Below are 12,261 nucleotides of genomic sequence, written 5' to 3' on the forward strand. Positions count from 1 at the left end.
ATAACAAACGACATCTACCAGAAATCAAAATAAAAGATTTTCCAAAAGAACTAGGAAAACAAAGCTACGATGAAGTGTATAACGAAATCAGTGTGAATATGAAATTCTGTAAATTCTCCACATTGGTTAAATTGAACTTTGAAAAGACATTTCCAAAAGTATGCGTGTCTGTATCAACATCTCACAAAAACAGATGGATAACTGCAGGTATTAAGAAGTCCACCCAAACACTTAAACATCTCAGTTTCATGAAAAAGATTCGCAGTGATAGAGAATTATTAAGTTTCTATCATAGATACAAAAAGATCTATAGGAAGGTGCTGATTGCTGCAAAAAAGTCATTTAATGACAAAATAATATATAATGCAGAGAATAAAGGCAAAGCACTCTGGTTTGTTATAAAAAAAGGAAACGGGCAGAGGCAAACAAACGTAGAATAACATACTGCTAAAGGGAGAAGGAGAAGGTAGTAAATGTAAACGAGCATTTTTTAAGTATTGCAGAGAAGTCACAGCAAAAATTCCCCGAAACAAATATAACACCTGTATATAATGTTGCACTAAATACAATGATGGTACTTCCAAACACAGAGAATGAAGTCAACAAGATTGTTCAAAAACTGAAAAATAAACAGTCAGTAGGCTTTGATGAAGCATCAGTTTATCTACTGAAAGAATGCATAGGAATTATACAAGGCCCCTTCACAAATATAATAAATGAATCCTTCATATCAGGGACATTTCCACAGCCGTTAAAACAGGCAAGAGCTCTACCTTTGCTTGAGAAAGGTAATGCAGAAGGCATATAAAATCACCGGCCCATTTCCCTGCTGTCGCCATTCTGAAAAGTAATAGAAGCAATTATGAAAGACAGCTTAACGAATTACCTGAATAAATACAATATTTTAAGCGAATCACTGTTTGGTTTTCGAAGTGGCAAAAATACGGAGTCAGCCATAGTAGAATTCACAAAAGTTGTACTTGATGCTCTTGATAAAGATTACTGTATCACAGGCATGTTTTTGTATCTTTCTAAGACGTTTGATACAGTCGACCACAAGATACTGTTAAATAAATTAGGAGCATTAGAAATAAGAGGGGTAGCTAATGACTGGTTTGAATCATACTATAATGTTATGTGAGCCTCACTGACATTTTCTTAACTAATTTGTGCCTATTTTTATTCTGAGAAGCTCAGTAATGTATGTAAATACCAAGTGAAGCGCAGCTGGACAGCAACAAACTCTTTAGCGCGCAATCCCCGCAACGATAGTAGCTGTGAACCTTTGACTGTGGACTCTAAAAAAAAAGACAACTGATTTATTAAAAAAAGAGAGGACTGTTAATCTGTATCTTGTGGAAAGAGGACATGTTGCTAGGCCGTCGCTCAGAACGCATTGTTACTGAAAATTGCTATTTCATTGATAAAACCGAGCAAAGCATGTGTAATATTTGCCAAACATTTATGTATACAAATTTTCTGGAAGCGAAAAATTGAAATATCTTGTTTTGGGGAAAGGTGGTCGTCGCCGGCTATGAATCGACAGAAATGTAAGTGCACAAAGTTCACTAAAATCCAGGAAAGGAAATGCCTTCTCTATAATTTTCATTCAATACCTAACAACCTCTCATAATTTCTTAATTGGGGTAATTCGATTGTCTTCTTGTATAATAGTATGCTGCTGAACTCCACTGACCAATTTTGATGCAGCAGGTCGTGTAGTTTTGAGGAAGTTTGTGTGCCAAGTAATCTCCTTTTCTCACGAAAAGCAGATTGCTGTTTGATATTATTTACTTACAACAGTGGTCCCTTAGGTATGAAAAGCTACGGAAACTTGGGCTCAAAGCTATCCGCAATGCGGCCAAGTAACCAACATATTCGTATTTTAAACCTTAAAGAACAATAACTTCCTCCAAATTGCAATACGTCAACAACTGGTGCAGAAGCCGATCATTAAAGGAGGCAGCAACCAAAATTCAGATACCAGTTACGTCTTAAAGTCTCAATCAAAAATCAGTCTCTCTGTCTCCAAACACATATATAAATAGTCATATGATTAAGATAAAAGTCATTTTGTAATACCTAACAGATAGGGTACAAAGAGTAGAGATAACACATACTTCAAATAGATCCAAACATTTAGTAAAATATTTATCACAAAGATAAAGATGTGCAAGGTAGCACATTAGGACCAATACTGTTCCTGATATACATCAATCACTTTCTCAGTAGTGTTATGGTGAAAACATTCTCTTTGCTGATGACTGCAGTGTTATAGTCACCGAGAAAACAAGCGAACTGCTTGCCGAGAAGGCAAATGAAACTCTCAAGGAAGTTTATGATGGGTCAATAGGCAATAATGTGACATTGAACATAAAGAAAAACAATGTCATGAATTTCAGTTTGAGAGAAAAAAATGACAATGTTAAATTAAATGTAGATGGCAGCTCTACAGACTGTGTAACAAATGCAAAATTTCTAGGAATGAAAACTGATTCTCAGTTGAAGTGATGTGAACACACAAAGGTACTTGCAAACAGAATGTCATGAGCATGTTATACCCTTAGAATCCTATCTTCAGTGTGAAACATGCAGTGTCTTTTAGTTACATATTATTCATATGTACACTCAATTCTTAGCTACAGCAATCTTTTTTGGGGAACAAATGCACAAAATATGAACAGAATTTTAAAACTCCAGAAAAGAGCCATAAGAATAATAACCAAAAATACTAGTCGATCTCATTGTAAAGATCTGTTCAAAACATTGGGGATTTTAATTGCTCCACGTGAATCCATTTACCAGTCAGTTGTACACATCAAAAATGACAATGGTAGTTACTGCACAAACAGCTCTGTCCATGATCATGCAACAAGAGATAGAGTCAACTTACATTTACCAAGAAAAAATAATCATAAAACTCAAATCAGCAATTACTACCAAGGAATAAAACTGTACACTAAATTAATAAAAGAGATTAAAGAAATTGCAAAAATCACTTATTTAAAAAGGCAGCTAAAAAGTACCTGTTATGGTATACATTCTACACATTGTTATGAAACAATGTGTGTATAGTGTGTGCAGTGAGTCATAGTGAGTTATGAGTGAACAGTGTGACATTACATTTTTTAATAAGTTATTTGTAAAAAATCTATACCACGAGTCAATCTAATGATTGTTTCTAACTAGAAGTATGTAAATATATGTGTATATGAATTAGCTTATTTTAAATTTGTCAAAATTTGTAAATACTTTGACATGTCCTGTATCCTTCTAAAAAGAGAGCTACGGATGAATAAAGCTACTACTACTAATAATTATAATAATACTGCCTGGAAACAGCTCGCAGAATCTGGCCCGTCAGTAAATATTATTGAAGGAAGTAATGAGCCGCAACTGATTACCATCTATATATTATATTATAGCGTGGGAGCTGTCTGTATAATAAGACATTATGCTCCTCTGATTGAGCATTTCTTTAGAATGAAGTTAGATTTGCGTGTACTTTGCACGTTCTCGAGGTCATTATTCTGCTACAAGCAGACGAGCTATTTTTTCGGAATAAGTAAAGATCTGTTATCCAAGCTTTAGATCTAACAGAGTCGTCATCACACTTAACCGTAAATAAATGCGGATTTTTTTACTAACCATGCAATACACATTCAACGCTACAGCAACGATGGCCAGTGAATAGCGTTGCCATATTAACAATTGCCAACTTTGTCGCTAACTATTAGAAAGCCATAAAAACATTTGAAATCATGTTAGGACAAGGAATAATGATATTGCTAGGTAAATCTATTGTTCCTTTGAATCAAATGTAATTAATCTAATTTACACAGTGACAGCTTTAGGTTTTCGATGAATACAGGAGAGTATCAAGCTGAATAAGTCCCAGTAACTGATTTTAAAACTAGTTCATAACGAAAAGATTACACAGATTTGATTTATCTTAGAGCTTGAGAGGTTGTGGATGCTCTTTTATAATGTTATATTATACACTCCCCTTGAACAGTGTTGTCACAAGTCTTTCTGTCTACTTTACTACGCCATTCATTGAATCATCATCAGATATACAACCACAGTGAGTAGTTCAGTGATTTCCATGATTGTTACCATTTACTAGTATCTTCAGAACCGTCATTCCTTCATTTCTTGCTAAATTTTTTCAGTACTTATTACATTCTGGACATACATGCCAATAGATTTGTTTGGTTGAAACAAATTAAAATTTGCTTTGCAGTTTTAGATCGTATTAGTTTTTACATTGAGTCTAGTGCTTATTAAAGTGATACAGAGAGATAACTGTTTGACTTTTACTTCATGAGTGTAGGCTATTGATGTCATTATTCTTATACAAAGAACTTGGAATAATTTGGGTAACACATTATAAGCCTTCTACTAATTGAACCAATGGGCAGATAACTAACTGTTGATGTCAGAGGTTGTCCAATAATATCAATCAGAAGGATATGTCCCAGGCGATGAGATTCAAGATTGGACTGGGACAAGACATCACAAATCAACTGGGTTATCACACATACAGGCATCAGGTGTTGTGCATGGGTCAGATTGAATGAAACTGTCGTTCAGTGGACTCAGAAACGCATTTGCACAACTCATAGTGACTGTGCAGAAATAAAGGTTATTCTTACTAAACTCAAGGTTTTCCATACAAGACAGACATGGGTCCTATGAGAAATACATACAGAATTAGGATATGCATACATTATTACTATTGTTGTTAATGTTTTCATTATTATTACTGTGGGGACATAGTCTCATAGTTTATTTTTTCATGCAGTTTTTATCTTGTAGTGAAAGTTATTGGTTCTTTTTTTATTGTGCACCACAACATGAATTCAGTCTGTCTCACTTTTCACCAAGGTTAATAAGAGGCACATTAAGGGTCCTCATATGCCCTATTTTCATGTTTCCCTGGTCATGTAATCTGAACGATTTTTAACTGTGCTGTGTGCGCGAAATACAGAGCCGTCAATTAAGTTTGTCTTCCGTTATTGGGATTGCCGCCATATACATGGGTGGGTAGCGCTCACTGTCTTTTGGCGATACAAAATGATCGCCTCTTTACTTGAGATTCCTCATCGATCAGCCGAATAACACCCCTCTTCTACACATCGAACTACAGATCTCCATCGACCCATCAATATTGAGGAAGGTAACTGAAATTTTAAGTTCTCTAAAGCATCCAAAACGGCGAAATTGTCCAGTTGTACTATGCAACACATAGCAGACTTATGTTACCCTGTCTACTAGCACTCTTACTACAGTCACAAATGTTTATTATATAAAACTCAAAACCGTTTCATTAAATTTACTCAAAGTATATTGGTTTCACATCCACAATTACATTGCAAAATAGCGCCCTATTGTTGGGAAACTACTGGTTAGATAAAGATTAAGCCGATTCATATTTAAATGTTTTTATGGCTTTGTAACAGTGAGTGACAATGTTGGGAGTTGTTAATATGCCAATGCTATTGATTGGCAACTGTTGCTGCTGCATTGAATGCATAAAGCATGGTTAATAAAAGAATCTACATTTATTCAAGGTTCATTTTACATAGTCTAATAACTTTTAAAAAAATCGCTGCTAGGCAATACAAATACTTACATTGAAATGCTGATATTTCTTCACATGATCATACATCACCCAGGTAGCAAAGAACCATCGTTTCTTAATTGCACTAGTTACTGTCTCAGCTTCTTTCATTAAAATAATTCTGCTCTCTCTGCTGGCAGTTAAAACAAATAACATTCGAAGAAATAATAAGGTGTCATTTCCAGTGTTATAATTAAGGACTGGTGGCTTGTGCTGGTACTAAATGAAGTGTTCCTCTTTTCTCAAATTTCATCGTTTTTTTCGGTAGCTTCTTAGATATTACGATTAAGTAGTGATAGTTTACTATTATGTCCTTTCGTAGTTAATGTGTGTTCCATTTTAAAAAATTTAATTAGAGGACCATATAAATGAAATGAAAACACTAAACTAAATTGAACTAATAACACATCTTTAACAACATAGAAATTTAAACAGTCATCCCAACTCATGTGATTTTAAAAAAGAGAGAATGAAATAGTGCAAAGAAATTCATATGGGCCCTTGCAAACTCATTTGACTTACACTGTTATATCAACATCCAGAAACTGCAAAATTGAAAAACAGACTGGACATTTCAACAGGGAATACAAAAACCATTTACATAATTAAACTATAGATCTCAATACCCATTTCCAAAAATCAACAAGAAACCTTGAAACAACAGAGATAGCAAAATATTACGATGTAAAAACATATTACTTAAAATGAAGTTGCACTCAAACGTCTCGTCATTAGTTTGGGTAAGCAAAGCAGGAACTGCTGTCTAGCGTGCAAGCTAGGGTATCTAGGAAGGTGAAACCGAGGAAACTCCCTGGACTCTCGAAAACATGACGTCATTGTTCCCAAAGGGAGGAAATAAATGGGGAGTAAGGAAGCGCAGAAGAAATGTCTAAACACCAGTTGAGTAAAGGTTTTTGTTACACACTGATAGGCATCAGAAAAGCTGGGATAGAAAGAGCCCAAGTCACAAGAGCGGTGCATGATGTGCAGGTGTTGTGTCATGTACACTTATTGAAGAGGCGCAGCCAGGGCTGCTGGAGAATCCATCAATAGTTGGCCTCAGGGTCTGAACCTTGTAACACTGCTTGCAGCTCGGGACTCAGGCACATTTGGCACAACATACCCAGTCAGTGTGTTGCTGCCTCATGGAATTTGATAGTAATTTCTTATCTGACATAGTTCTTCAATTCCAATTATTTGTCAGAGTTGCTCATTCCTTACCTCCAAGATAATTAGTTCGAAATATTGCTGCTTAAATTCTCAGGCAGAGAGACAACAAGTAGGACAAAAAGTTCACAACTGGAATTTAGCATCAGTTAGCTTCCATCCTGATCTGCTCATAAAGCACTATAGATGTGACATGACAACTGCTGTGAATTGGCTTATTCAGTTTGATATACAGCCACGGTTGTTCGAAGTACCCAATGATCCATTGGAAGTTAATAAGTTTCAATTGAAGATGGATGCTATTCACATTACCTATACTACCATAAGGTTGCACTTAGAAGAACCTCCAAGATCAGAGCAACAATCTCGAGATTATTCATCTCTAACTTTTTGTGTAACAGCATGCTATTTGAGTTCACAGCTAATACCAAGTGAGCTGAGAAAACTGGGACTGAGGAGAAATATGTGCTATCATAGTCCGTGCTGTTTTGCAAAGCCACTGTGGCGGTGTGGCGCAGTGGTTAGTGCATCTGCCTTGTGAGCAGACGACCCAGATTCGAATCTCGGCGTTGATATAAATTTTGATTTATTCGTTCTATCTGTATGCATACATCATAGGTGCTTGAGACTTGAAAAGATCTATGGATCCATATATAACTCCATGACAATGCAGGAACAGTTGAGGGACAACGAGGCAGAGCAGAGACTGTGATCCTCAGAGGACCATAAGGACAATGTCCAGCAGTGACAGCACAGCCCACAGGCAAAATGCACAAGATCTCTTCTCCAGTTCCAGCTGTGGCCAGGTGGGCAGTAGGAAACAGCCCGGCACAACACAGCTGTGCACAGTTGTGTGCCTTCCAGCACAGCAGAACACACCATAGTTGACTTGCAGTTTCTGCAGCAGAGGTACTATCTCGACTCGTCTCTAGATGGCTCATCGATAAACGAAGTAAGTCATGGCCTCACTAGGAAAGCAGTTTCTGATAGTGAAGCAGTCCTTAAACTCATTCCCTAGGTTTTCAATGACGTTAAATGAATTTTTAACTAATGTCAGCAGAGCATTTGAACCAGTGCATGTAGTGAACCATCCAATCTTCCTAAAAGCTTGAAAGACCCCATATTCAGAGTACTGTACAAAGTAAACTTATCGCGCATTAATTATCTTCCACGTCAGAAGATCTACAAAAATTTTGTTACAAAATTACACATGTATCTGTACGTTAAATTTATATGCTTGTAAAATGTTTCCCAGTAGACAATCAAATCAGGAATGGATTGTCGACTAGGCAAGCAAATTAGATTCATTTTTACATAAATTTTGTGAAGATTACCATGGGACAGCACCAGTGTCAGCACTGGTGGGATCTTTATCATTAAAAAGAATATTAAGCAGAGCTGCATTCGTTCAGGGAATCTACGATGAGCGCATATAAATATTTGTGCATGCAAGGGGAGGATACATTAACCTAACTCAAACTGTTATATCAACTTTGACAGAAGAATTGGCAGTTACGTGTACTGAAGCATAGGATATCGTGACAAAAGTCAATAGCTCAAAGTGGGGAAAATTACCATTAACTGTTTTTCTTGTGGATGTATTGCATGCGTGTCAAAGGATTGTAAAAGTAATATTAAACGCAAAATGTGTGGCAAATCTAGGTATTTAATGCAAGATTGCCAACTTCAGAAAAGAATTGGTGAAGTAGAGTCAGTTCCAGAATTTCGAAAGTTAGAGACTGCAAAGCCAGTCAGATGTGAAAATTTCAGTTTATTGAGACAGTAAGGTCACTGTGAGAGAGTGAAACCATCCATGTCATAAACCTGCGCATATAACTGGAGAATATACTAAGGACACGAGTATTCTATGAAAAGAAGTTGTGAAACAACAGGAAAGTATATCATTACAGTCGTCTTGTGCTGAATGTTGAACAGTATTTGAAGTCGACTATAAAAGTAAAACTGGAGCCCACTTGCCCACAGAGCACAGAAAATCCTTAGAACTGTTTCTAGATAAATGGGCGCGCATTAGCTTGTTTAATACGACGTTCCTGTGAGTCCACGTCAGGTAATACCTTAAGAAAGTATGAGAATTGAAGGTACTGCAAGTCCAGCAGTACAAACGTATGGAACAGTCATTTTATGTCTTGGAATAGGTCTGGAACTAAGAATGAAAGGTAAATTTAGTGAGATGGGAGGGGAATCGGATGGACCATGTGAGGTTTTATTGGTAGAGACCTCTTTAAAAATATGCCAAGAAATGGCAAACTAGACAGGCGTGTAACCTACAGAACAAGAAGGCTACAGAGCCTGGGCAGGTCAGGTGGCTAATATAAAGTTGGATTCTGAGGATAAATGTTGCAAGACTAGCGTAAGAGAAGGTTTTGTTCAGATGCAAGAATTGCAGGAAAATATGTACCAACCATAGGTGCAGGTGAGAGTACGAGAAAGCCCTTGCTTAGTTAGTGCATTAAATACACAAGAGGAGGCGATTTCTATTGAGTTGCCTCGTATTAAGGTGGAAGAGGTTCCCATACGACGCCTTGATCTCTGGGGATGACACTTTCAGTGAGATGTTTGAGTGTCTGTGGAGGAATAGCAGCCGATTCTTCCATTTACGTTCGTGTTTTAAGGTTCTGGGATCTGGAGCAAAGTCGACGTTTTATCCCACAGGTTTTCCGTTGGTTTCAGATCAGTACTCAGGGAAGGCTATAGAATTTACTGAACGATATTGCCCGAAGTCCCACTGCCTCACACATTCTACTTGGTGACAGGGTGCATTGCCATGCTGATGAAGTCATCGACTCCAGATTGTTTCTTCTCTCTACGCAGTACACAATGCTTAACCCTCATAATACCAGATATACATTGTTTGACTGAGTACCTCTGAGGTCTCTAGTGACTCACACAAGAATCCTTTTCTTTATGAAAAGTTTAACAGTTGTTGTATATAATCACATTCCTTACATTCTTTTCATATTGTAAAACTTGTTGGTAGTGGAATAAAAATCAACGAAAATGCACAATGATTTTTAACCATTTGTAACGATTCTGATGAAATTATAAATACGTTTGATTACATTCCAAACTGACAGTTATGAGGAATTGCATTTAAGGCTAACAATTACCGAACACATTTACACGCAAAACATTCACATTTCTAACGTTTATCAGTATATTTTCTATGCACAGATATTCCGCAAAATGGACACCATCCTCGTTTCTTCGTCGCTGCTGTTGATAAAAGTCCTATTGTTATTCCTTTCTGCCCAGCCTGGTGTAAGATGCATCCATGTTAAAACGCATCCACTGCGCTGATATCAATCTCATTTTAAAATAATATCACCGGCCACTTTATGCTCACCCTCTTTGTAGCGTACGTTCTAAATAGCTTGTCCGTTATATCTACCCCTCACTCTGTTTTATTATAATCCAGAATCGTTACTGGCTTGGGTTCTTCACGATTATCCACTTCACTCCTCGAACGCTTTGTGCTGAACAAAGTTACAATACGGAACAATTTTTATATGCTCTTGGTCAGTGTGAAAGCTTCTGATAGCTCTCCTTTACTTCTTATAATTGCTCCTAAAAGTGTAAGATCGATTTTCAAATGTACTGACGCCAGATAAAGGCTTGTGAACAAATTGTCAGCAGGTCCATTTCTCTTTCCGTTTTCTAAGCCTTTCACCATATCTAAGGCTACTATCTTACCTTGACCAACTTCACGTGATTCATTTTTATTGTCGACCACTGTAAATCTGCAGACTGAGTATGTAAAATCTTGTACTAACACCTACAACCCATAACTCTAGTCCTCATTTTCCTGGTTTTGAAAGAATATATTGCTGAAAAGGACATCGATCACTAAATGTAACAAGTTGTTCGTCAATTGCTACGTTGTTGTCAGGAACACAAGCGTCTTGAAACGTCTTTACACACATTTCAAATATTTATCTGGTAGGACCCAGCTAATGGGAGCACGGTTCCCGAAGCCTCGCATCGGCGGCGTCAAATCGGATGCGTCTCGAAACCTGTAAAAACTGTCCCCTGCCATGTGTTTGTTGTGGTCTTCAGTCCAGAGACTGGTTTGATGCAGCTCTCCATGCTACTCTATCCTGTGCAAGCTTCTCCAACTCCCAGTACCTACTGCAACCTACAATTTTCTGAATCTGCTTAGTGTATTCATCTCCTGGTCCCCCTCTACGATTTTAACCCTCCATGCTGCTCTCCAATACTAAACTGGTGATCCCTTGATGCCTCAGAACATGTCCTACCAACCGATCCCTTCTTCTAGTCACTTTCTCTTCTCCCAAATTTTCTGCAGTACCTACTCACTAGTTTTGTGGTCTACCCATATAATCTTCAGTATTCTTCTGTAGCACCACATTTCGAAAGCTTCTATTCTCTTCTTCTCTCAACTATTTATCGTCCATGTTTCGCTTCCATACATGGCTAGACGGCCGGCCGTTGTGGCCGAACGGTTCTAGGCGTTTTACTCTGGAAACGCGCGACTGCTACCGTCGCTGGTTCGAGTCCTACCTCGGGCATGGATGTCTGTGATGTCCATAGGTTAGTTAGGTTTTAGTAGTTCTAAGTTCTAGGGGACATGACCTCAGATGTCAAGTCCCATAGTTCTCAGAGCCATTTGAATCATTTCTGGCTACACTCCATACAAATACTTTGAGAAACGACTTCCTGACATTTAAATCTATACTCGATGTTAACAAATTTACCTTCTTCAGAAACGCTTTCCTTGCCATTGCCGGTCTACATTTTATATCCTCTCTACTTCGACCATCAACAGTAATAATGGTCCCCAAATAGCAAGTCTCACGTACTACTGTAAGTGTCTCACTTCCTAATATAATTCACTCAGCATCACTGGATTTAATTTGACTACATTCCATTATCCTCGTTTTGCTTTTGTTGATGTTCATCTTATATCCTCCTTTCATGACACTGTCCATTCCGTTCAAATGCTCTTCCAGGTCCTTTGCAGTCTCTGACAGAATTACAATGTCATCGGCGAACATCAAAGTTTTTATTTCTTTTCCATGGATTTTAATTCCTACTCCTAATTTTTCTTTTGTTTCCTTTACTGCTCGCTCGATATACAGATTGAATAACATCGGGGATAGGCTACATCCCTGTCTCACTCCCTTCCCAACCACTGCTTCCGTTTCATGTCCCTCGACTCTTATGACTGCCATCTAGTTTCTGTACTAATTGTAAATAGCCTTTCGCTCCCTGTGTTTTACCCCTGCCGCCTTCACAATTTGAAAGAGAGTAGTCAACTTCATCAAAGGCTTTCTCAGGGTCTACCTATGCTAGAAACGTAGGTTTGTCTTTCCTTAATTTATCTTCTAACATAAGTCGTAGGGTCAGTATTGTCTCGCGTGTTCCAACATTTCTACGGAATCTAAACTGATTTTTCCCGAGATCGTCTTCTACCAGCTTTTCCATTCGTCTGT

The sequence above is a fragment of the Schistocerca serialis genome, chromosome 9 (genome assembly GCF_023864345.2).
Source record: "Schistocerca serialis cubense isolate TAMUIC-IGC-003099 chromosome 9, iqSchSeri2.2, whole genome shotgun sequence".
In the NCBI taxonomy this organism is placed as follows: Eukaryota; Metazoa; Arthropoda; class Insecta; order Orthoptera; family Acrididae; genus Schistocerca; species Schistocerca serialis.